The sequence below is a fragment of the Jaculus jaculus genome, chromosome 11 (assembly GCF_020740685.1).
Source record: "Jaculus jaculus isolate mJacJac1 chromosome 11, mJacJac1.mat.Y.cur, whole genome shotgun sequence".
Classification (NCBI taxonomy): Eukaryota; Metazoa; Chordata; class Mammalia; order Rodentia; family Dipodidae; genus Jaculus; species Jaculus jaculus.
Genome location: NC_059112.1, coordinates 60,333,396 through 60,359,883, shown reverse-complemented (window position 1 = coordinate 60,359,883; position 26,488 = coordinate 60,333,396). Strand labels below are relative to the sequence as shown.

Here is a 26,488-nt window from a genome sequence, read left to right as displayed (position 1 = left end):
CATCCAGTATTAAAGGAATCCCACCTAAAAATCCTTTCAGTGCCTCTCCATTTGAACCAGGTCAGAATCTTTATCAGTACCAGGGCCAGTGTGGTGCCCACCTCACAGGTAAGAAGCAAGAGGCCAAGAGCAGCTGAATAAGCCCACTCAGGCCCAGGTCGAGGCTGTGGGGTTCCCAGGTGTGGAAGGGGAGAGCTGAGCTGCCAGCCCTGCAGTAGCATGGGAGGGGCTTCAGCACGTGCCATTAAGCAAAAACCACCAATCTGGAAAGGCTGCACGTCGTGTTTCCCACTTCTGCATTCTGGAAAAGGTGACGGATAACCACAATTAAAAGGTGAGTGGCCAGGCGTGGTGGCGCATGCCTTTAATCCCAGCACTTGGGAGGCAGAGGTAGGAGGATCATTGTCAGTTCAAGGCCAGCATGAGACTACATAGTGAATTCCAGGTCAGTCTGGGCTAGAGCAAGACCCTACCTCAAAAAATGGAAAAAGAGAAAAAGAGATAGAGTGTGTGTTTGCCTAGGGTGTGTGGGGTTGAACATGAAGTGCATGGAGGATTTGGGGACAGTGAAAACCTCTGTGACACTGGAATGGTGGATGCATGTCCAAAACCATAGAGCCACACTTGCATGGAATCTGATAGGCCCACAGGCTTTAGTTAACAGCATGTACTAATGCTGGCTTGTCAGTCCTAACACAAGCACAACAAGACATTACCTATCATAGAGGGAAGCTGGGTGGGAATTCCATCCTTTCTATAAACCAAAAACTCTCATAAGAACAGTCTGTTTAGGAATGCAGGAAAGGGATCAGCCATGCCCCCTGAGACTTAATCAGGGCCTACAGGTTCCCTTCTCTGTAGTTTACAGATCAGCCCTAATAGGTGGTTAACAAGTCTCTCACAGTGATAATTACAGAAATGTCAACTCAAGTGGTAGAGATCAGTCACACTGGGCTGTGATACTTGAGCTCTGTGTCAATGAATCTGGGGCCCTGGGGAGCCTCACAGAAGTAAAGAGAATGATCATAGAGATTGTCAGCTGTAGCTCTAAGTGCATGACAGTGGCCACAGAACCTCACCATAACCCGTTCCTGTTGCCCCAGCTGGACTCCTACTTGACGCCAGCCTCTGAGCCTGAAGAAGCCAGGATGAGAGCCCCATGCAGAGGTGGCTGTGTGACTCTGGAGAGCTCAGTGGGCATATCTGCAATGCCCACCAAAGTAGAGGAAGACCCTGACAGGTGGCAGTATCTGAGGACCCAGCTATTTCTACCTTCTGGTTCAGAGGTCAGGGCCATGATGGGCTAGGTGGGAGAAGGTCTACACACAAAAGGAGAAAAAAATCATCACCCACAGATCTCAAGGCTGTGAAACCTATAGTGGGGCCCACACAGATTTTCTTAAAAGGCCAGAGTAAATGTTCTAGGCTCTTCAAGCTCTTCAGTCACTGTCAAAACAGCTCAACTGCTGCTGTGTCTGAAAAGAAGCCACAGATAGGCTGTCAACAAGTGGACATGACTGTGAGCCAATAAAACTTTATTGATCTACTGGACCTTGTTGGCAGCCCCTGAGTTTCTGGTGAAACACTGTTGCCAGAATACTAGCTTCATCAGGCAGGGTTCTCACTGTGCCCTTAAGCTTGAGTCTACCATGGTGGGTGGCAGGTGGGATACTAGAAAGGACAGAGACAAGTTAATCCCAGGGGTGCTACTCAGTGGCTGGGCCACCTTGGGTCAATCTAAGACCTCTCAGCCTTGATTTCCCCATCTGAAAAATAGGAACTCTTTCCAAAACTCCAAGATGGACCTAACAAGGTGACAAAAGTGCCACAGGTGACCAGTCCAACACAGGAAGCAGACATGGGACAGGTTGCAGGTGAGGAAGGTGCTGCTTCCAGGTCCTTGGCTAGGTTCCATGGCTGCAATGGCCCATCAGTGACCTCGCAGGTCTCCTCGGCTTGGGTCAGCGTAGACTAGCGCCTCACCTACTGTGCCCACTCCTGAGATTGACCTAGTGCTGGGCCTCATAAAGGTCACAGTTGGCATGGACTTTGAGGCTGGCTCTTCTCTGTAGCCCCTCTTATAGCATGGCTGGTGTGGGCTTCCTGGTTCTGGTTGTCCGGCATTCAGGCCTCTATGTCCTCTGCCCTGTAGCTGGAGAAAGGCCATTCCCCAACATTTTATCCACACCACACTCCTGCCTCTGTGCCTTTCTGAGCTCAGTCTTCAGCAGGCAGCCATTCCCACTCTGTTAATAGAAATGCTAGTCCATCACCATGTCCATTGCCCAAGCAGACGTCCCAAGTCGTCAAACCCATAGTCACTAAGATACCATGTGTCATGCAGGTGAGTGCTATCTTCTTTGGGTTCTTCCTCTTCCACATGGTCCTGGCCAGGGCAGGAGCCCATGGCCCTAGCATCATCACTTATTCCTCAAGATGACTTAAGTCACTCTGCAAGGCACTGTGACCTTGTTCCAGAAGTCAGAACTAACAAGGCAGTACTCCCCCTCCAACTACTTTGACCTTAAGGGTACTATTAGTGTTTGCTGTTTCATTCACTCCTTTATTCACTCATTAATTCACTCACTCATTCACTTGGCTGACAATACAACCCTACTCTGTGTACTGAATTGCCCTAGGCCCTAGCAGGATATAGTGAGTAAGACACAGGAATGGCCAATGTGGTTGATTCAGGTGTCCCCCATACACTTAGGTGTTCTGAATGCTAGGTTCCCAGCTGATGGAGATTTGGGAATTAATGCCTCCTGGAGGGAGTGTATTGTTGGGGGCGGGCTTATGGGTATTAAAGCCAGTTTCCCTATGCCAGTGTTCGGCACATTCTGTTGCTATTGTCCACCTTATGTTGGCCAGGGGGTGATGTCCACCCTCTGCTCATTACATCATTTTCCCTTGCCATTGTGGAACTTCCCCTCAAGCCTATAAGCCAAAATAAACCTTTTTCCAAGAAGCTGGTTGGGTGATTTCTACCAGCAATATGAACCTGACTGCAACAGCCAGTCTCTGGCATGGCCACAGCTGGAGAAGGGTTCAGCAGGGTCTCATTTTCAGACCTCTGCTGTACTGAAAATCACAGATGGAAACAGGTGTGTCAGCTGGGCACCACAGAGACAGGTGATATGAGGAGACATACCAGATGGAAGGGGGTGTAGGCAGAACCAAATTCCTATCTCAACATGCAGATAGCAGAGAACTTATCATTCTGTAATCTGTGGGAATTTTTACCTGTTTATTCCTGCCCATTGTCTGGACTTCCATACTTAGTTCCATCTTGTTCTGAGTATATATGGTCCTTGGAACAGAAACTCTGGTTTTGCCACAGACCCACAGCCCACAATTGTCATGTCTCCTGTTCTCTGAGGTGGGATTTGGAAGCAAACCTAACAGGATATCGAGTCTCAGAGTCACAATAGGGACAGTTTCATCCCAGCAGAGGATTAGAAAACCCCAGCTACTATGTGCATTATGTAAATGACATATTTGAGGTTCCTGGGATTTCCAAGTATGTTTTAATAATAAGTTTTCTGTGACCAAGCACACAAACACAAACACAGCTCCAGTTCAACCACAGTGTGTGGTGTGATGTCCAGGTCCAGCTTTTGTTCTCCCATCTTTTTCTAACCAAGACAATGGGCACAAAGGAAGCTGTGGGCTGAGGGCAGACAACCATAAACTGGAAGCAGGCAGGGAGGGCTTCCTAGAGGAGGTGACATGAGGTGGAAGCTAAGGCTGGGGCGGGGGGAGGCTCTGGGGCAAGAGAAGCAAGTTTCACCATGTTGGTCTCAAGCCCTGCATGGCGATATGAGCGGCTGTCCTCCACTGGCTTGCCTGTGTCCCCTGTCTGGAAGCCCCTCTGGGTCATAGTCAGTTCTGAGAAGTTTGCCTCCCTAAAGCTGGGAAGACCACAGCTGGTACTGGGCTCTGTCCCTGTCCCCAGTAGTTGGCCAGGCCTGCTGGGAGACAGTAGGTACTCTGCCTTTATGGGCCTGGCTGGACTTAGCAGGTGTTTTCCATCAGGCCTATTTTCTCACAGTGGAATGAATGGGTCTAAAGGCACTTGTCCCTGAGCCTTGTCACCAAACTGTCCTCTAACTGTACCTCAGAATGTCCCCTGGACCTCCCTCATCGCACTGCAGGTGGAGTTCCTGGGTCCTGGCCTTTTCTTCTGTCCCCATGCTGCTTGTTGGGAAATCACATGGGATGCATAGCTGCCTTCCTAGCCTAACTAAGGAAGGATTACTTATTATAAATAACCACAGGCAGGAAACAGCTCTTTGGATGGCCCCCTCTCTCAAGGCAGTCACAGCCTAAGAGGCCCACAGAGCCAGATCTGCAAGCCTAGACTTCCCCCAGCCTCCCTTCAGTTCCTTATTCAACCAGGATGCAAGGAGACCTACTCCCTACCTGATGTGGGGCCACGTGGAGAGGCAGATACAGGCTCTGCCCCCACATGGCTGCCACACACCAGTGCCAAAATGGGTACAGACATGGATGAGTTCATGGCACCAGCAACACTGACCAAGGCACAGGTATGTGGCTCCTTGGATCCTACCACATCCACATCAATGGCCACCTGAGCTGGAGCAGACCTGCACAGCCCTGGAATACTGCCTCTGCTGAGGCTGTTCCCACATTGAGATGTGGCTGGCTTCTTCCCAGCCCCACAGCCTAGCAGACTCTATTTCTCCCTCCTGGACACCTGTCCTGCCCAGACTATGGCTTTCTGAGGATGACAGGCAGCTAGGCTCCGTCCTGAAGTCCAGAGAATGGACATGGGGCTTGAGCACAGATGTTAGTCCAAGGACCTTAAGGGAGAGATACCCCACAATTCCAACCTGCCCCTCTTAATCCCTCTGGGCCTTCTGGGGCCCTGACCCACCCCTGGGTCTCAGCACCTTGCATTAATCCAGCAGTACATGCTGATGGGTGACAGAGCCTGGCCTCTTTGGCGCTCACTCAAGACTTCGAATGTCCTTTGAAGTTGATTGGCTCTGAAGTCTAGGGGCTCCTTGCCTGCCTGACTCACCTGGTTCCTAGCAGATACTCCATGAAGGGGACAAGTCACAAGGGTCACACACAGTGTGCTACAAGGCATGCATGTGCACCCGTCCATAGCATATAGCATCCTGGTCTGGCCCACATACTTCTGGCTCTCCCACTGGCCTGGGCCCTTCTAGACATCTGTTCTTGCTTCACCCAGATTCCTGTGTGAGGCTGCCTGAACAGTACACCATTATTGTTGCATGGACAGACAGCTTCCAATGAACTTATAATATGACTAGCCCTTCTCTCTGTAAGTTGTGGGGTCTCCAAGTCCTGGTCTCGAGCCCAGAGACACCAAAAGAACATGAGAGGAGCAACAGGTAACTCCACAGCCAGGTCACAATATGCCACAGCCTCTGTCCTGCTGCCTCAGGATGTGCAGAGGCCCAGCTTTGAAGATGCACACACTTGACACTCAATAATGACCACTCAGAGACCATGTGAAACTGTCTGGCTGGAAGTCAACTGAGTCCCAGCTCACGGGTACACTGGCCACCAGACACATGAGAAAGGGTACCTCCAGAACATACCAGCTCCAGCTCCCAAGTCACCCAGGCCACAGACAGTGTGCAGGAGACAAGGCATGCCCACCACTGACACTCAGAATGCCTTATGCTACTGGGCTCAGGATAGTTCATTCCAGAGCCATAGACACCAGAATGCCCCCATGATGACATCTGTGTGCCAGGAGACCACATGGCTAAACTAGGCTCCTCATTTATAGGACATTCCCTACCCTGTGCAGGATAGAAGTGTGTCTCATGACTAGGAAACTCCATTCTTGCTGCTGGCCCTCTTCACCACACCTTTCTACCTTTATCACACCTGTGTCCTGTCCGGGAACAAATGATCTCATCAGTGCCCACAGCCATGGGGATTCTGTAAGGGTCCTGAAAGCATCTTGCACCTATGATGGGCTATGGAAGGACTACTTACTCTGCGGGGTTCCCATTGTGTGTAGATGCAAGGGGTGGACGGGAATGTCAAGAGTGCAGGATCTCTTGTGTGTGACAAATCCCCAGGGACTCCTGGGCTATCGTTCCAACCCATGTAGTGGATGTGGCTTCATTGAAAAGGGGGTTTTGGATCTGGGAAGATGGCCTAGCAGTTAAAGGCACTCACTTACAAAGCCTGATGGCCCAGGGTTCAATTCCTCAGTACCCATATAAAGCCAGATACATTAGACAGGAGACAAATTGGCTAAGGCAGTCAGGGTAACAGAACCCCAAAAGTGAACGGTTCATTATTCCTTGACTAAAAGCAGGAAATGTCACTATGTATGTAGAAACTTTGATGTTCTACCGTCCAGGAAAGATTTCATGATTAAGATTTCTAGATTTCTGTCATAGAGGACAGAAACTCTGATCTTTACCTAAGATTACTAGCAAAGCTGTAAAATTTGGTCTTTGTCCATGACCTATGAACCTGGTCATTCTCATGTAGCCACTCCCCATGAAAAACCCAGACCTGAGTCTTCAGGTGGGCTTCTCAAAACCCCTCTTGCCTCCCTGGGTGAGAGCTCACCTTACTTCCTTCTCTTACATTCTAGGCTTAGACCCCTTCTCTTCGTCCTCCTAAAACTTTAACCTGTAATAAAATCTTTCTGAAGCTTATCCTCTGATCCATGGATTTCTTTCTTCGAATTCATAGAACAAGGATCTAGGAACATCCCAAATTATTGGTGCAATGGCATACAAGGAACCCAAATTTCCTGTATCACATTATGGCACATGAATATGGAGTTCATTTGAAGAAGCAAGAGATCCTGTATTGTGTCTCTGCACACACAGGGTTGGGGGGTTGGAAGTTGGAATTCACAGCAGGGTAGCTATCTTCCCTGTTTTGCTCAGACCAAAGGGCAGAGTTGCAATTGCTCCTGAGCCCTGAACCCCTCAGTCAAGTACAGCTAGGCCCCATGAGGACATCAGGCCAGAGTTCTCACAGTGCCCCTGACATCCAAGACCCCGCACCTACTGCAGCTCCCACAAGACAGCACTGCCAGCAGGTTCTCTCAAAGAAACTCCACCCACAACAGACTCCTCACTGGCCCACAACTGGACCTCTGACTCCTCGAGAACCAGGGGATAGCACATGGATGTTGCTAAGTCACCCTGTCTGTGGCATTGTGTGATAAGCCATGTAAAACAAATACCATGGGCCCATGACCTGCCTGGTCACTGATAATTTCCCTGAATCTCTAGCTTTCTGCAAAATGTTCTTGTGGCCTTGCCCACTGAAGACCACTTTGGAATGATATAATATGGGTGATTGCCCTGAGCTAGCCTGTGGTAAGATGAGGAAAGGGCTTTTCCAGAGGTAGGAACTGAGAGCCAACCCTAAATGCTCCAACTGGTGTGGCTCCCAAAGGACGTTGGCTCTAGCTGCTGGCAAAACCCAGACTCTTTGAGCCTCAAGCAGCTGGTCCCAATGACCTGCCACCCCTGTCCCTGCAGGATGCCATTTCATCACTGGATGTGCCAGCACTTCAATGGAGGGTACCTGCTCTTACAGTGGCACCTAGAAGGTCAGGGCAGGGCAGGCATCTAGGCTGCCCTCCCCTACACACACCACCACCAGCAGCAGCTGGACCACACAGTAGGCCTGAGGCGGCTCCTGCCGAATATGTGCCCATGACACAATGCCTCGGGCTTCAGTGACAATAGATGCCCACAGATGCTCCTTAATCTAATGGGAAACAGGAAGCATGTCTAGGGTAATCAGCCCTCCTTTCCAGTCAATGCCAGGCCCAACACTGGATCGTTCCACCTGGGCCCACAGTTGCAGTAGACCAGAGCACTGATGAGGATCAGATCAAACCTGCTCTCAGCTCTCAAGACTGAGAGAGACCAACACATCCCAGCGTGGAGCTTGCCAATGGCCCTGTGCACCCTGGCCAGACCTCAGCACACCTTCCCACCCAGCCCTCCCCACCCCTGCAGCCATGTGCAGCAGGCACCACAAGGTATGACCAGACATCTGTGCTCCTTCATGAAGTTCAAATGGCTCTGGATGTTGCAGGATGGAAAGGAGTCCTGGCCTGAAGAGCACGTCTGGCCATCTGTGAGAGTAGCCAGAACAGGGCTAGGAAGGTACTTAGCCAGCAGACACCAGACCTTAGCTCCAGAGGCAAGAGCCCACAATGCACAGTCCATCCCAAGGCTCTGCAAGGGCTCCTCTGCTTTTCAGGAAGTGCCTCCTCCCTGTTCTCACAGCTGAAGATGTCTCTGGGTGCCAACCCTACCCTAAGGACATATGAAGATATGCTGGCTACAGCTCGAATGAAATGTCTCAACAGCACACACTTCTGACTGCTAGGCCTTTATTGCAAAAAGAAAAAAGGGTTGAGCTCTCTGTACAAAGATTCTCCTTTGCTGAGCCATGGGCAGATAAAGCACTCGGAGGCTAGAGTCCCTACCTGCACAGTTATGACAGGCTGAGGCTGCCAGGCAGGGCTGCTAGCTAGCCACTGATGTGAATCAACGGCTCTGAAAGCACCTGAACAGGGCTGAGGATAGAGCTCAGTTGGCACAGTGCTCAGTGAGCTAGCATGTATGAAGCCCTGAGTTCAATTCCCAGCATCAAGTAAACCAAGCGTGATGGCACACCCCTATAATCCCAATACTCGGGAAGGGGCAGCAAGAGGATTAAGAGCCCCAGTTCATTACTGCCTACACTGTGAGTTTGGGGACAGCCTGAGCTACATGAAGCTCAGTCTGGAAGTTAATCAATGTACTGGAGTAAACATGGCACCAACACAGGCTGACTGGGGCACAGGTAATGTCACCTGGGTTTCAAGGTTCTGGTGTTATGTGAACACAGGGTAGGCACATCATTTCTCTTGTCACCAACTTGTGTTCCAGAGGCATCATCACACTCAGGCTGTCTGAAGGAAACAAGGCTCAGAAAGTCTCAGTACCCTGGCAGGGCCACATAGTGTATGGAGGGCTAGACGGACCTTGTTCTCTGACCTCCTGGTCCCTTCCCTCAACCTTCTGGCTCTTGTAATGTTCTCTCTGGGGCCAAGGAGGACTGGTATTGGGAAAGCATTTCCTGAGTGGCTAATTAAAACTGGGCATCGGAACTGCTGGCTAGGAGCCAGGAAAGCCGATCTGTGTGGGAGGACAGGGCCATAGCCTGTCTATTTGAGTTAATACACAGGACATGTGGCAGGCCCTGCCCAAGACACCCAGGCTTCTGGGGCAATTTGCTTTTGCCAGCAGGGCCCAGATCACAGACCACATGCTGACCAAGAATGGGCACAGCATGCCCGCATCTTGTCACAGCCGACTATACCACTCTGACCAATCCTGTTCATCCTGTTCAAACCAGCAGGAGATTTGGAGACAGCCTGGGTGGCAGCCCAGCCCGGAACTACCCTGGCCTCCAGAGACGTGGGGCTTCTGGGTGCAGGGACAAAAATATCTAGTGATTACTCAATGTTAGAAACAAAGTATCAGTAAAAGCTGAAGGACATGAAAAGCCCTACTGTCCCTCAACTCCCCTGACCTATTGGCACTAGTCTACCTGTGATTTTACATGCCACACACTGTAGTAAGACAAGCTGCATGACACAGTATAATTTATTTCCTCACAAGGCAAAGCCCATGCCTGGCCCCTGGTATTTGGAGGAACTGTCAAATTAATATTCTAGGGCTGAAGATGTAACTCAGTTGGCAAAATGCTTACCATGCGAGCATGAGGACTTGTATCTGATTGCTAGCACCACGCATGTGGCAGGTGTGGCAGCACATGCCTGCAATCCCAGTGCTGGGGAAACAGACAGGGCGATCTCTGAAGCTTGAAGCCTTCAGCTGTCTTCTTACCAGGGTTCCAATTTCCTCGTGTCTTTGCTTTCAGCCCTGGGGACACAGTACCTTTAATTCCCAACATCCTGGCAGAGGTGAGGTGCTACCTCATGCTAAGATGCATTTCTCTGTAGCTCAAGATGTGGGCAACCCACCCTAGCCTACATATACGCACCTTCATGCTTCCTGCCTGTTCATATGTCCTCCTTGGAGATGTGTCTGCTCAGGCCCTCTGCCAAACTTCAGAATGACTGTCTTGTTATGAGTGAGCTTCCAAAGTTGTCTATATACTCCGGCCATAAATGTCTCATCAGATCTGTGGCTGGCAGACTCTGTCCCATCCTCTAAACTGTATTATCACTTTCTTCACAGCATTCTTAGCAGCATAAATGATTTTAGCTCAGATGAAATCCAATTTCTATGGTTTTTCTTTGGTGGCTTGTGTTCTTTGTGTCATTTCTAAAAAGCTGTTGCCCAATCTTTGACACTATATATCTACAGTGCTTTTCTTTTGATGTAGAGGTTTCATGTTTTAACTCTCTCTGTGTAACTTTCCACAAGTACAATCTCATCTGCCCCACCACTACCATCACAGCAGGCGTCAGCTCCTCAGTGTCTCAGCCCAGGACGCTGGTTCTTGATCTGACAGCAACAGTGCATTTGTCTGTGGCTGCCTTGGGCTGGATGCCTGCACTGTGATCCTGTTACTGTTGCCTGTTATTTGCTACTGGCGAGCTAGGTGTGATATCATCCCATGGAGGAGAAAGCTCAGGGTGAGAGGCCTCCCTGCCCAGCAGGCCTGAGGCCCATTCTCTGCTAGCTTGGAAATACCATCTAGGAAATGAATGTGGTCTCACACATCCTAGCTCTGGAATCCATGAATGTCTTCAGAAGAGAGCAGGATAAGGATCCAGGTGCCTGCCCCCATGCCAGCTGTCTGGTCTCTGGTGTTTGCCATGAGCATGCCTCTCTTAGGCTGTCTGTACTGCCATGGGGCCCCCACTGCTTTTCCCTTTGGGGGAAAAATAGTGAGTGTATGCTATGCTTGCTTACCCAGAGTATGAGGATGAGGGTCCCTGCTGTTGGTTGGAAATCTCCCAGACTGGACAGGAATGCCAGGGAAGGGAAGCTCAGGTCCCACTTTCCAGAGATAAGGTAGCAGCTAGACCTCCAAATCTGATGCCCACAAAAGGGTGGGAGCATTATGAAGTGGAGGCAGGGACTGGCCAGAGTTGGCCACTCCTAAGACCTACATAAATCCAGCCTCAACCATCTTGACCCTCTGTCCCAATGTATATATCTAACAGTGGCCCTGACTTCTTCCTTCCAGGTACCAGCCACTCCTCTCCAGCTAGGACTATCACAAATGTCTCCAGACATTGCCAAAAGTTCACTGGGGAGAAAAAATAAGCCACTTGAAAATCACTGCCTTCAAAAGAAAAAAAGAAGAAGACAGGCTGGGCTGGGGAGATGACACAGTGGATGACATGTTTGTCACCCAAGTGCAGTGTCTGAGCTCTGATGCCCAGAACCTACACAAAAGCTGGACAATGTAGAGCAAGGGCCTATAATCCCAGTGTGCCTTGGGCATAAAGGGAGGTGGAGACGGGAGAATCACTTAGATGATTATAGATCAGCAATCCTGGAAGACGAGATGGTCTCACCAAAGGTGTTCTCTGATTGCCATATGCATACAGTTATACATACACACACGAAGAGAGAGAGAGAGAGAGAGAGAGAGAAAGACACGAAGAGAGAGAGAGAGGAACAAGGGACTGAGGAAGAGATGTAGCCAGAAAAAGGCCATGGCTCTGCAACTCCATAGACCAGAGGTGCTAAGGCCCAGTCCTGGCTCTGATAACCTCCATCTTGTGACATTGAGCAATAGTATCCTTCTCTGAGCCTCAGTTTATTCATCCATAAGATGGTGACCCCTCCTCATTCCACACACTGTGAAAATCTCTAAAGCCTACATATGTTTGGTACCCATAGGTACTGCAACCACAAGACTCCAAACTAGACAACACTGCCTCTTCCCAAGCCTGACCCTCGGATCTCATCGGTGGGTCACACAACTTCAACTTCTAGAGGTTGAGTCCTTCTCCTTGCTGGATGTCTCAGTGAAGGCCACTCTTGGCTTTACCTGTCCCTCCTCTGTGCATCCTCACAGGACAGTCTCCTCACAAAGGACCAGCAGTTCTCAAGGCTGGGCCCAGCACCGTGGCAGCTTCTGACAGCAGCTGGACGAGCAGAGGGCCTCTGTTGGCTGGTACATCTCCTGATGACATGCCAGAGGGTCACATGGCAGCTACTACCCCTAAGCCCAAGGCAATGCAGGGCCAAGCCCTTCCCAAAACACCAAAATAGCCTCCCACCATGCTGCCAGTACAAAGATGCACCTGTTTCTCAGTGTCCGGAAAAGAGCCTCTGAAAATGCTCTGGCAGGGGGGGAGCATGACTGACTCCCAGGTATCAGGGCCAGCATACCTACAACCTCCAGAGCCCCATGTGACGGAGGTTCCAATCTGTACCAGCATCCCCAGCTCCCCCAACAGCACCACCAACAGGGTTTCTCACAATTGGCCCCAGTCCTCTCTAAGTCTGGGCCAGTCTCTGAGGTCGGTGTGGGTAGAGTGGAGCTCTCTGAGGTTCAGGGGACCTTGCTGCCTTCCTCAGCTCCAGGGGACCAGATGGGGTTTTTTGGCCTGTAGCTTAATCACTCCATCCTCTGTTACAGTCTCCACATGACCGTCTTTTCAGTGTGCCTGTGCCCTTTCTTATATGGACACCAGTTACTGGACTTGGGGCCACCCTATTTTGTCACCTCATATACATCTTTACCTTAGCTTCATGTACAAAAACCCAAAAGAGGGAACAATCTGAGGTTCCAAGTAGACATGAGTTGAAAGAAGCACTTTAAAATCTAACAGGGCCCCAATGTGCCATAGGGGAAACTGAGACAACAGGAGCTCAGGTAACCTACAGGGGGCCCCTTGGCACAAAAGAGGACTGTTCTCTTTGCTATACTTGGGGAATCTGGGTGGAACTGTTCTTTGGAGCCGTCATCCTTGGGAATAGTACAATGGTCTGGTACCCTTACTGCCTACTAGTGGCAGCCAGAGAGCTTCATTCATTATTCTGAGTAGCTGAAGCTCATGACTTTGTAAATCCAGTCACAATAAGAGGCTTTGGGGCCACTCTCTCAGACACCCATTTCTCAGCCTTTGGTCCACAAGGCAACTCTGGGTTAGTGGAATTAACCCTATAGCAGCACCCCACAAAGTTGCTTTATCCAGTCAGCTCTGAGGAAAGAATCAGGGAACAGATGCTGGTGCTTGGGGTGGGGGAATGATGACCCTGCCTTGGATGCCTGCTCTGACTGCCATTGACCACACTGTCAGACACCTTGGTCCACATCCACACAGGGACTCTGTGAGCCACCGTGACCATGGGAACCCCCAGGATGCAATGGAGAATTACTTCTCAGGGCCAGAGAAGCCACAAAAGAGCATGAGTTATGTGTCCATGGCAAACAATTCCACAACTCTTTGCACAGAAGCAGCTTTTCCCTATTCATGGATTCTGAAGCTCCCTTTGTCCTGCAGCCCTGTGCTCAGCTCAAGGTCAAAACCATGACGGTGAAGCCCACTGAGCATGCCAAAAGTCTCACATCCAGTGCCAAAAATGGTCTCCCTACCTTCCCAATGAGGAAGCTGCCACAGAGAGGCAGCTGGGTGGAGCCAGCTCTGGTGAACAAGAGGACCTGGGCTTTGAGCCCAGGCTTGTGAATGGAAGTGACATGGCAGGGGACTGGTGCCTGACCAAGGTAACTCCTTGAGCATGTGGTCCACAGAAGCCAACTTCAGCGATGTGTGGATGTGTGGGCGGGAGGCGCAGGAGCAGCTTGAAAGCAGGAGGGCATGCCACGGAGGAAAGACAGCCTGTGGAGCAAAGGACCGTCAGGGCGGATGGCAACAAGGGAGGCTGCATCAGAGAGGTGGAATGCAAGTGAGGCCCTGGGCAGCCAGTGCCCTCGAAGCAGCCTGGAAAGGAGGCATAAACTGCCTTACAGTAGTGCCTCCTGGGCTGCTGTGCTGAAGAGATGAACACGCACCCAAGGACCCTGCGTGCTGCAGACAGTGGCCTCCTCTGCACACGAGCACACACCTGCGGGTGGGTCTGGCCCCTCGTGCATCCACAGCCTTCCCAAGGGCCTCACCATGGGCCATGGGTTTTCCTGTCTGGTGACTACACAAATTCATGTGGCTGGTTTGGACTCATGGCTCACAGGCAGAAGGGACCATGAGACGATCTGACTCCAGGCCTGAATAAGCCTCACTGTCTCCACCTCCTCTCTGGTGCTCCTGCAGGCATGTGAGGAGGGTGAGGAAGAGCACAGTGCTCAGTGAGCCCTGCAGGGCAGCTTGTCCAGTCAGCCGTAGACCCTCACAGAGCGATGATGATTCACTGTCAACAGATACCTCACTGTCAACAGACACCTCCAGGACAAACCACCGCAGACTGGGTGCTTAGCACAATAGTTCTGAGGACCAAGGCCACATGAAGGGTCTCTGGAAGGTGCAGGTGTGGCAGTCCTGCATTTCTCAGAGGCTCTAGGGGGGAAGCCATCAGACTTCTATCTCCACCGCCAGCTCACTGTTTTTCCCTGTGGGTCTATCTGTTCCTTCCGCCCCTCTCTTGGGAAAACAGCTGGGACAGCATGTGGGGCTCAGTCTCGCGACCCAGGATGCAGGGACTGGGGAGTGATGTGCTCCGGAGTCACTTCTCAGCCTACCACACATGCAATAATTTAACTAATGTGACATGCAAACACATACCGGGTCTCTTTGAGGCAATGCTTGCGCTTATACTACGTGTGATGCGCCTCACTGCCTTCTATTCAGTTCAGCTCCTTATGTAAGGCATGCTGCTGCGACCCACTAAACTGATTTCATGCCCAAGAATGGGTCGCCATCTGCAGTGCGGAACATCCTATCCCAACCCCCGCAGCTGTCCTGGCAGAGAGGGGCAGGCTGGAAACTGAGGATTTCAAGGTGAGCTACTGACCCACACCCACAGCAGGAGCCCCGCTGCACCCCACATGGATGTTCTGCTAACTCTCAGCACTTGTCCTCATGCCACTCCCAATGGCTGCCTCCTAGCTGCCTGCACCCCAGGAACGTGCTGTAACCAACTCAGGACCCAGGAGCCTGGAGGTTTCTCTATTGGGCAAGGGCACTTGCTGGAGGAAGCAAGCCACTGGTCCCTGTGATCAGGCCCTGTGGGGCTGCTGTTCTCCACTTGCTCCCTCAAGCCCACGACAGGAAGTGATCCCTCCCTGGATACTCCTGGCTCCCTTTGTCACACAGTTCTCCGCCAGTCATAGGAACTCAGTGGCCGAGATTACATGGTGAACATTCATAATCCAAATGTTTGGAACCACAAGTGTTTCTGAGAGTTAATTTCTGAAGGTGCTTACGGCTTCCAGTATAGCTGACTGTAATGTTTGCAAATGTATATGTCTATACAGAGCCTCAGTCTGAACCTGAAATTCATTCATGTTTCATGTCCACCTTATGCACACAGTATGAAGGTAACATAATATTTTTAAATAATTCTGCCCATGAAACCAAATTTCGTAGAATGGAATTTTCCACTTGTGGCATTCTGTGGAGCCCAAAATGTTAGGCTCTGGGGCACTTTTGAATTTTTCATTTTCAGGTTAGGGATTAGTGTGCAGATATGGATTTTCAGATTACTATACTGTACTAACATCTTCACCTCTGAACACAGCTTAAAGTCAAGTAAAATCAAGGGCCTGAAAACTCTGTGACAGATGGCAAAGATTTTCCATGTACTTTAAAGCAAAGGAGACAGACAACACTTTTCCAAGGACATGGAAATTCAGGATTAGAGGGGCCTAAGACTTAGTCCAGTCCCTGGAGGAGGGTAAGGACACCCAATGCCAGCCTCAGCCACTCGTATGCATTAAGCTCCCAACTCAGCTGCACACTGGATGTCACCCCTGAAGCCCCCAGCCCCTCACAGCCAGGAAACAGCTTACCTCTGTCCTCTTTCACAAGCCACGTATCACAAACAACACCCGCTCCCAGCTGCCCCTCTTCTGCACTTCAGACAGTACTGGTTTTGTAAGAACTTTGCTGCTCAGCAGTCGATGACCCTGGCACAGAGGCCTTTCCTTGGAGCCTCTTGGCCCACTGGTAAAATGGGATGCCTCCTGCCTGGGCTGGAAGAGGGAAGCTGAGGAGAACAGATGTGTTGGTGTGCAACTGGCCCTCAGGGACAGGAGACCCTCTCTCTTAGCTCCTAACCCTGTTGAGGTCCATGCTTGCTGGTGCAAACTCCCATGTCCCACAGTTCTGGAGGACAGAAGCCCAGACTCAAGGAGTTCCAGGATATCATCCTTTCTGAGATACAGGGAGGGTCCCTCTTGGCTTGCTGGTCACCAGCCATCCTGTATCACTATCCCTGCTTGTAGCTTCCCAGCACTGTCTTCTAATGTCTTCATCTTCTTCTTAAGACATCAGTCAGCCTGCAAAGGGCCACTATGCATCAGTATGAGCTCCTCTTGCCTAGTGTCTGAGGTGGGACTGAGGCTTGGGACTTGGCATGCCTTTTGTGGAATGTCATTCCACCTAATACCCCATTTCCCATTTTCAAGACTACCTCTGTTCACAGGAGCCAGAGCTATATGCCGGCATCCCGAAGGTTCCCTCCCCCTGTGCCCTACAGGTCTTCAATCCCCCTGTCTCAATTGGTCCCTCAATCCCTGATGATTAACTCCAGGTCCCCTGCACAGAGGAACAACTTTATGTGACCTCCCAGATTGAGGCTAAACCCTTCACTCCAGATTCCAAGAGAGCTCTCTTTCTTTCTTCAGCTCTGCCTCCTTCCACTGTCCCTGGTGCTCTTATGCTGCATACGTGCCCAGGTGACCACTCCACCTGTGCTCATACCCATGCCACAGCTCCTTCCCACAGCACATGCAGGACAAGACATGGCACAATTACTCTGAGACAGCAACACCCAGGCTCGGAAGGTTCCCACCTCAGAAACAAAGTAGATGTCAGACTCCTTAGGTAGATGCCCCCCCCGCCACTAGAAACCCGCTCCTAGTCCCTGCAGGGAAGACCTGTGGTGGTAGGCACAATTCCAGATACATGATGCATTGGGTCTCATTCTAGATGGCACTCGTGGTCTGGCAGAGAGATAAATGACTCCCAAATGGCACAGTGAGCAGAATGACCTATCTGGCTGACCTGTGGCCACTGCAGTGATAAGAGAGCAAAGGGGAAGCTCAAAGCTGCCGGGGGGCACACGTGGCTGACCCTCTTTGGGGGGGACAACAGAGGTACAGACCCTGAGGCAAATAGGCAACAGAGGCAGGAGGCTGGGGTGGGTTTTAAGGGGAGCTCTGATCACTGGATGGCACTTTGGAGTTTCCACATGGGTGTCTCAGGTCCAGCTGAGCAGCATAAGCCTACCTGGGTTCCCCAAGAAGATGCAAACACGTGTATGAAGGATGCCTGGGGGTGGCTGGTGCTGAGGCATGGTCCTCACAAACACATGTATGAAGGACACCAGAGGTGGCTGGTGCTGAGGCGTGGTCATGCAACGGGCTTTCACTCCCCAGTTAAGTCTCAAGGTGGTAGAGCCTTTACAAGGTGGGCCTATGAGATATGGCCAGGCCACAGAGATTTCACTCCTGAAGGTGACTGAGGTCTCAGGAGATAGCTGAGATCACATGAAAGCTGCCTGCTGATGCAACGATACCCAATGTGCTTGGATGTCCTGCAATGACTCGTTCCCGGCTTCCTTTCCATCTCTCCACAATTCTGAGACATAATGGCACAGCCAGAGGCCCTTCCCAGGGGCCAGCATGCCAATTGAACTTACCAGCCACTACAGTTGTCAGCTCAACGAACTTTCCTTTAGAGAGTGGAGAGAGAGTGTAAACTAATGAAATGCGAGTTGCTAGTACATCTAGATGAGGTGGGTTACACGGTGTGTGTTGTACTTTTATTTTGGCAACTTTTCTGCATGCTTAACTTATTGTTCCAAAAATATTTTGTTAAGTTGTGGAAAAACTGATGAAGAAGAAAACAATTCCACTGGAAACAGGATGGAGCCTGACTCACTCGCTTTCCCTTCAAAGATCCTGAAAGGCAGGCTGTAGCAACAGAGACACATGAGACCTCAGAAGAGGCTCTTCTCACCTCAGGTTCTCCACAGGTAGCCAGAGTTGGCAAATGGGGACAGCATTCCACCTACCCCTTGCCCACCACTACTTCTGACATCCATGTCAGAGATGACCAGTTAACTGCCTATTTCGCCCCTGTGAGCCAGACCTCCCTAGCCTGGAGGTGAGACTGATCCACATAGGTCACTGGATTGGCCCAAGGTAGTGGAAGAGGGGAAGTGGAGCGAGTCAGTGTTGTCTGATGTCTGGAGATGGGATGAACCTCGCAGACTGATGCAGCCATCACTCAAAGCCCCAGCTGCTGGTCCAGTGCTCACCAGAGGCCAATGGTCAGGCAGGCTCTTCCACCCCCCATCCCTGAATTTACCATCTGTACATTGGGACACCAGGAATGCTTACCTCACAAGAATAAACGTGGGGGGATTGCAATTAAACAGCCTGTGTGTCTACTCCCTCATTCACAGTAGCAGGGAAATATGGCCAAAGGTGGAAATGCTCATTGGCAAAACCCGAGATAGACAAAACCATGTGACTTGACCACAAACACGAATAGCATCCAGCCTTAAAGAGGAAGGACACTGTGTTCTATGTTACCACCTAGGTGCCCCTGAGGAAATTATATCACTGAAATAAGGCAGTCACAAAAGGACAAATGCTGTGTAAGTCTTCTCATATGAGGGCCCAGAGGAAAAAAATTTATAGTGAGGATGGAAAGTTCTGGAAGTGGGAGTGGTGATGGTCACACACATTGCCAGTGCACTCTGTCCCTAAGCCTTCTACATACATGGTTGCATGATTTTTAAAATAGCCAGCAGCTGCCCTCTGTACCTGTGTCAATGAGGCTTACCCTAAGGGGCACAGCTTTGGTGGGGCCGGCTGGAGAGTTACACCCTGCAGGGGACCTTGTCCACCAGAGTCCCTGGGCTACAAGACAGCAGTTGCTGGTAGGATACTGACAACATCCACTCTCCATGCCACATGGGTACTGGGGACAAGAGATGTGCAGGAAGGCAGTGCAAGATACTTCCTCTCAGCCAGCTGAGCTCACACAACATATCCTGAGGTGTGGCCTTGGGTCCAACTCAACTTCTTGGAGCCAGGAGCCAGTTTCCCAGTTCCATCCCAGGCTGTGGAATGTTCAGATCCTTCTCCAAGTCTGTCATACTGGAGACCCACGCCACCGACTGCTGTGATCTGAATGTCCAGACTCTCCAACTACATGCTGGGATTCTGCCCCCAAGGTGATGTGTTAGGACATGAAGGCTTCAGGAGGTACCAAGGTCAGGAGCAGAGCAATCAGGATGAAATTAAGGCCCTTGTAAGAGAATTCCAGAACATTCCTGGCTCTACCATTTTGCAAGAGCACAGTGAGAAGGTACCATGCAGGAACCCAAACATGGGCCCTCTCCAGAGACTGCCTCCTCCTGAGCCTTAGAGCTCTGACTCTGAAAGATGAGAAGTCCACATTGGACCTCCAGGCCCCCTCTGTGGCCTTGTTCTGCCATCCCCAGTGGCTGTGGACTCAGCTACATGCAGCTGCCTGTGGGAACCAGATTCCACCATGTCCCAGGGGCTCCTGGAGTAGGGAGTCACAGCTGACAGGAGAAGTCCTCCTCCAATAGTGTCTGATCAAAGGAGGTAGACAGGAAGGACACATGCAGACCCTGGACTGGTGGGTAGGCACATACTTATGCAGGGAAAAATAGCAGGGGTGGCAGCTAGCAGCTGCAGGGGCATGGAAGAGTGTGCAGGAAGGCTGCCTCCAGAGCAGGTATTGGAGGGGTGTGTGTGTGTGTGTGTGTGTGTGTAAGAGAGAGGGACAGAGACAGAGGGAGGTCATGAGGTAGGGAATAGCCTATGTGTTGGGAGAGGCAAGTGTGGCCCAGGTCTAAATCCCCATAGGACAGTGGCAGAGACAGGGAGCATGAGGTGACAGGGAGCTTGGGGAAAAATAGCTGAGTGGCAACCCTCAGCCAAACTACTGAGCCACTTCTATCTGGCTCAGGGGTGTCCATCAAGTGTTGGACAAACAGTGCAGACACTGCAGCAAACAGCAGAGTGGTTCCTCCAAAGCATAAGCATGGAATCACCACATAACTCAGCAATCCCACGTCTGACACAGCCCCACAAGGACAAACAACAGGGCCACCGACAGGTATCCACACCCAGGTTCACTATGGCATTCTGTACTGCAGACAAGAGGTGGGAGCAGCATGTGCCTCTCATCACAGCAATGGGTGAACACAGTTATGTCTGGAATGCCATGGGATACTCCTCAGCCTTGGAAAGAAAGGATAACAAGATGGTGCATGCCTATAATGCCAGCACTCAGATGACTGAGGCAGGAGGATTACAATATTCAGATGAGTATGAGCTATATAGCAAGACCCTGACTCAAGAAAAATAAAAGTAAAAAGGAAGGGCATTCTGACACCTGCTGCAGCATGGATAAACCTCAACATTATACTAGGTGAGACAAGCCAGTCACGGAGAGATAAATACAGGATTCATTCCTGCAAGGTCTCTGGAGAACATGTCAGATGCACAGAGACAAGACAGAGAATGGTGGGACCGGAAGGGAAGGGGAGTTGATGTTTAATGGGGAAAGTCAGTGTGAGAAGATAACAGAGGTAATAAATAGTAAATAGTAAATAGATGGAAATGATGGCAGTGGAAGGAAGTTGAATGGCAGCTGAGGAAGCTCAGGAAACAGTGCTGGGAGGAGAGTGGGTACTCTACCCCACGCTGAGGGTGGTCTAGGATCTACTGAGAAGTCAGGAGGAAGTGGACAGCAGCACGGAGTCCCTTCCACTAGGGTACACAAGTTGTGCTCTTTCCAAAACAAATACATCTTTTGTATATTGCATCCCTACTCCCCCAATACTATGGCTGTTGATACTTAAGACAAACAGGAAATCTCCTACAAGAAACTGCAAGCAAGAGCAAGGCCCCTCCTGGATGAGGTCACCAGGGCCAGTGGAGGGTGCATCCAGACATGCACACATGATCGAGCAAGCTTACAGTACCCCAGAGAGCCCTGCACTTCCCGCAGCATCACTCTGGGGTCAAGGGCAGGGTGTGGCAGGCAAGAGGATCTTGGGAGCAATAAACATAGAGCAGGCGGGAATGTGTGGACAGTGCCTGTAAAAACTCTACAATTGCCAGATTGCAGGGTGTGGGGGCGCGCGCCTTTAAGCCCATCATTCGGGAGGCTGTGGTAGGCCAGCCTGAGACTACAAAGTGAATTGCAGGTCAATTTGAGGTAGAACGAGACTCTATCAAAAAAATAAATAAATAAATAAAATAAAATAAAAAATTCTGCCATCAACAGTAAAACCTCTATAGCTAGAGCATGCTCTCAGAGGTCTTTTAGCCTAGCCTCAGTTTAGTCAAATGTCATTCCCTTCATCACCTCCTCTGCTCAGCCTCACCCTGTCCACACATCTTCCTCTTCTGCAGGATATCACAAGGTTGTAGGAAGAGCCTGGGAAGGGACAGACAGCTCAAACCTCCAATCACAGCTTTGCCTCTTTCTGGCCAGGCACCCTTGGCCCTCCCTTTCCCTACCTCTAGAGCCCAAGTACTTTGAGGCATTTTCAAATAATACTAACAGATCTCAAACTTCCAAGAGCTCTGAAAACCACCTGGGCCTGAGCACAGAAGCTATAATCTTATGATTGTAAACCCCACAGGCCCAGGCCCCAGACTTGACCTGCTTTAATTACCAGTCCTCTTCCTGCTCAGCAAACCACAGCCAGCTGCCAAGCTCTCCCAGCAATCCATTTCTGCCCACCAGAAACTCATGAGCGCCAAGGGACATGGCCTTTGCCAGACACAGGAGTGCGATTTGGGTCAGGTAGTCGATGTTAGAATAATCCGGTTTCTGTAAGTCAGAAAGGGAGGGCTGATGCAAGAAATGCCAATTCTTGGTCTGACAGAACAGGCTGGCACAGGGGCTCTTGTAGAGTGACCCCGAGTTCCAAACAGGAGAGTCTAAGGTAGTGTGCTAGATTACCAAACCAGCATTAGGTCCTTCTTGCACTCTATTGCCTGCACACTAGGTGGCAAGTGTTCCAAATATCTAAACATCCAAATGTCCAAACGCCCCACCTAAGCAGCGAGTGGGTGGAGGACAGTGGACAGAGAATGGCCTGAGCAAAGCTGGGCATGGCCTCAGCATATGAACCCACTGTGCACCCCCAAGCTTGCTGGCAGGCAGGGTGCCTAGGGACTCAACTGCTGGGTAGGTGGGACAGCTGCTATGTGACTGTGCCCCACCCATGCTGGGAAGGCGGCTCATGACTACCCCCTCCAAGCTGCCACAGCCCCCAGGGCCAGGTGGCACCTTGGGAAGCAGAAGGTTCTATTCCTGGCCTGACTAACCCTCTTTTCTAGAACTGGGGCAGCATGGGCTGGCAGTGCCAGGGTCTCTGTGCTGGCCCAAGCCCACTCTATGAATGCCTGACTTTCAAGATCTGTGTGGTCCTGGAGTCCCACCATGCTGGCTACCTGCTCCCAACCAAGCGCTCCTAACCTCATGGTATCACTTAACCATGGCCTAGCAGGGACGAACACAGAGGACCCTAACCCCCGGGGAGAGTGACAGTGGCATGTTTTTGATGCTGAGCACTGCTACGCAGGCTTCTCCGTAACTTGGTGCTCTGATTTGTAAAATGGACGAAGGTCTCAGGAGGAGATGGCACCAGTGCTCAAAGCAAGGTGTGCCTTCCCTGAGGCTCTGCCCCCTGCGCCTGCGGAGGCGCCTTTTGCACACAGCTCATAGAAGCAGCTTGCTCCAGTGAGGAGACAGCCTGTTTCTGTCAAGCCACTGCCCCCACCATCTTCAGAGCATAGGAAAGCCCAGTGGGAGACATGCTCTGGGGCTGCAGGTTCGAACCCCAGGGCCCAGCTCTACCATCCACATGACCTTGGGTAGGTCACACCCCCTGCCGTGTTCAAGTGCCCTGCCTGCAAATAAGAATAATGACATCATTCCACTGGAATTTGTGGGGCTGGAAGTCAAGCTTACACCAGTCCACACTGTGCCAGGGGCCCAATGCTCCCTAACACCTCAGGCATTGATCGCTGTAAGGTACCCCAGTAGCTCCCTATGGAGCTACCCGAGCAGTGGCCAGGGTTTTGGAGGTTGCCACATGAACCCAGGATATATTTAGCTCTTTGCTGGGGCCATGCCAGGTAAGAGCCTTCCACCCAGTGGAGGAAACAGAATTTTGGAACAACTTCTAATTTCTCATCAGCAACCATGGGATTTGCTCTAGAGCAGAACTTGTTTTGTAGCTCTACACAAACATTCCCAGAGTTCACACAGACATAGTTTGGAGCCCTGAGCTAGAAACACACAGGTGCCACTCATAGCCCAGCCCCACCATGAGGAGAGCATGCTGGCCCCAGAGCAAGCCAGCGGGTGTGAGGAGTCCACCAGCTGTTCTCTGCAGTGTCCTTGAGCCCAGTTTAGAGCAAGCCTGCCTGTCACTCACACATCCCGGAAATGAATCAGCTCTGAAAATGTGAAGCAGTCAAACACTGAGAATAAAGGAAAGCTTGCCCATAACACTATTATCTTATTTTATTTTTTTTTTTTTTGAGGCAGTTTCATTCTGTCCCAGGATGACCTGGAACTCTCTCTGTAGCCCAGGCCAGCTTTGAACTAACAGCATCCTACCTCAGCCTCCCAAGTGCTCGGACCAAAAGCATGAGTCTCCATGTCTAGTTCAATGCTATTAAGTTTTGATGAATGTTCTTCTGTGTCATGTACCTTGCAAAGAAGTAACTGCACAAATGTGTATCCTGTATTCTTCATCCATCCCTGGAAATACTAGACACTAAACCTTCATGATCGTTTTGACTGCTCAGCACCTCATTCTTGATCTGAAGTTCTCAAAGTATGGCCCAGAGATCCCTCACTGGCCCCAAGACCCCATAAGGGCTTGGCAGAATCAAGAACCTTTTCCTAATAGGACCAGGGACCACGCCGTGGTTTGCTTATTGAGCAGCTTCCAAAGGCTCATGTGTTCACAGCTTGGTCCCCAGAGTGATACCACTGGCATGTGGAAACTTTAGCTGGTAGGGCCTAGCGGAGCTCCTTCAGCCACTGGAGTTGTGCCCTTGAAGTAAATATTTGGACCTCAGCTTCTCTCTCTTCCTCTCTGGCTTCCCGTCTGGATGTGAGAAGTTTTCTTCTCCATGTGCTCCATACTATTGCCACTGACATCCTATCAGAGGCCTAAAGGGACTAAGTCTCCCAAGTCATGGACAAGAACCTCTATAACTATGAGTGTACATAAGACTTTTTAAGTTAAGTGTCATTGGTACTTTGTAACACCAGTGAAAACTGAGAAGAAGGTCCATTGACTACAACGGAGTCTGAGGAGGGCAGAAGACCCTTCTGAATTAGCTTGGAAGGAGTTTAGGAGAGCCTGGAGGAGCAGGCTGGAGAGGGCCTAGGGTGCTGCAGCATAATGGGCCATTCTGGGAAAGCTCATAGACCAGAAACCTACAGGAAATGTGCATAATAAAGTCTACATTGAGCTAGATTCAGACAGCAATGAGAAGCCTACTGGGAACTGGAGTAGAGGCCACCCTTGTTACATTTTGTCATGCCCTGATTGTGGAAAGATGGAGCTTAAGAAGACGGGCAGGTTGATCTGACCTGGGGCATTTCAGGGCAGCATGGTGGTCAAGCTATGGCATGGGTTTTGCCAGCTGCTTTAAACAAAATTTATAGTGAGAATTAGAAGCAAAGAAGAGCAGAGCAGAAAGACCTGGAAAGTTTGTGGCTTGATCAGCAAAGGACCATGGGTAAAGTTTGAGCCAGCAAACATGGTTGCCATCTCTGAGTCAAGTCCTTCATGTAGGGACAGTGGTCATGATGCTCAGGGCTTCTCAGGGACAGGCAAGTAATATAGTCATTTCAAAGACACTAAAGGGCAGATCTGGTTCCTCAGAAAAGAGCCTCTGTATATGCTGTATGCCCCAAACCACTAGGGATTCAATTTCCCATGCTGAACTGGCAAGGTGTCCTGGGGACCCAGGTATTGCCAGGCTGGCAGTCAGTCTTGGAGATGGCTTCACAATGCATACAAGGGTGCAGAATGCAAGAATCACAGGTCATGGTGGCTTTCCCTGGCAGGTCAAAAGATGACCTGGGAAGCCCAGCACTACAGGGTTGGAATCCCTGCGATCCGCCCCTGGAAGAGTGATAGGTGGAAACAGGAGGCTGAAGCTGCAGCTGGGTGTCTCCACCTGGGACGTTAAGAGAGCCAGCAACATGCAACACCTGCCAGGGGGAGCTACAGGTAACATACAAACCCACTCGAGAGGCACCAGGGGCTGTAGCCAGCAAGGCCATAGGGGAGGAGCCCTGCTCCACCCCGAGCCCTTGAGGGCCTGCATCTCCATAGAGTGCCCCAGATGCTAGGCATGGATGTTTAGGACTGAATGTTTGCCTTGCTAGGCTCCAGCTTTGGTTTGGGCTGAGCCCTCCTTACCATTTTCCTGATCACTTTTGGAATAGGAAAATTTACCCTCTACTTATACCTTAGAAGGATGGGTTTTATTTTTGAAGGCAGGACTCTAGCCCAGGCTGACCTGGAATTCATCATGTATCCCAGGCTGGCCTCAGACTCAAGATGATCCTTCTACCGGCCTAGGTCTCCCAAATTCCAGGAATAAAGGTGTAAGCCACATACCCAGCTAGAATGTGACTTTTTAAAAATTATTTTTATGGGCCTGGGTAAATAAATCAGCAGTTAAAGGCACCTGCTTGCAAGCCTGCCAGCCTGAGTTCAATTCCCCAGCACCCATGCAGAGCCAGACATAAAGCCAGATGCAAAGTGGCACAAGCATCAGTGATGCCAGTGCACATATGGCAGAGGGCGGCAGAGCTGGGAGCATCGAAAGCTTGAGGACCAGCTAGACCAGAGCACACAAAGTGGCAAATACAAAGCAACCAGGGAGACCTGGTCTCAAGCAAAGTGGAAGGGAGGACAGACATCCCAAGGTTGTCCTCAGGCCTCTACATGTGCATCATAGCATGTGCATGCCCACGTACATACATCATACACTTACACACACAATAAAGTGTTTTTGGAGAGGATTCGAGGTAGTATCTCCTGTATCCCAGGCTGATCTGAAACTCATGCTGTAGTCTTTGGCCTCACGGCGATCCTCCTACCTCTGCCTCCCAAGTGCTGGGATTGAAGGCATGCACCACCACATCTGGCATAAGTTTTTTTTTAATTTTTTATATTTATTTGAGAAAGTAAGAGAAGGAGAGATGAGAGAGAAAGAGAGAGAGAAAGAATAGGCATGCCAGGGCCTTCAACTACTTCAAATGAGCTAGAGTTCATCTAGAGATGCATGTGCCACCTCCTGCATCTGA

General features: G+C 50.6%; 1 protein-coding gene across 16 annotated transcripts in view; it reads right to left on the bottom strand.

Annotated features, from left to right (window-relative positions):
• Ablim2 (actin binding LIM protein family member 2) overlaps nt 1-26,488 on the bottom strand; it is a 137,599-nt gene that overhangs the window by 98,980 nt on the left and 12,131 nt on the right. The window lies entirely within an intron of this gene.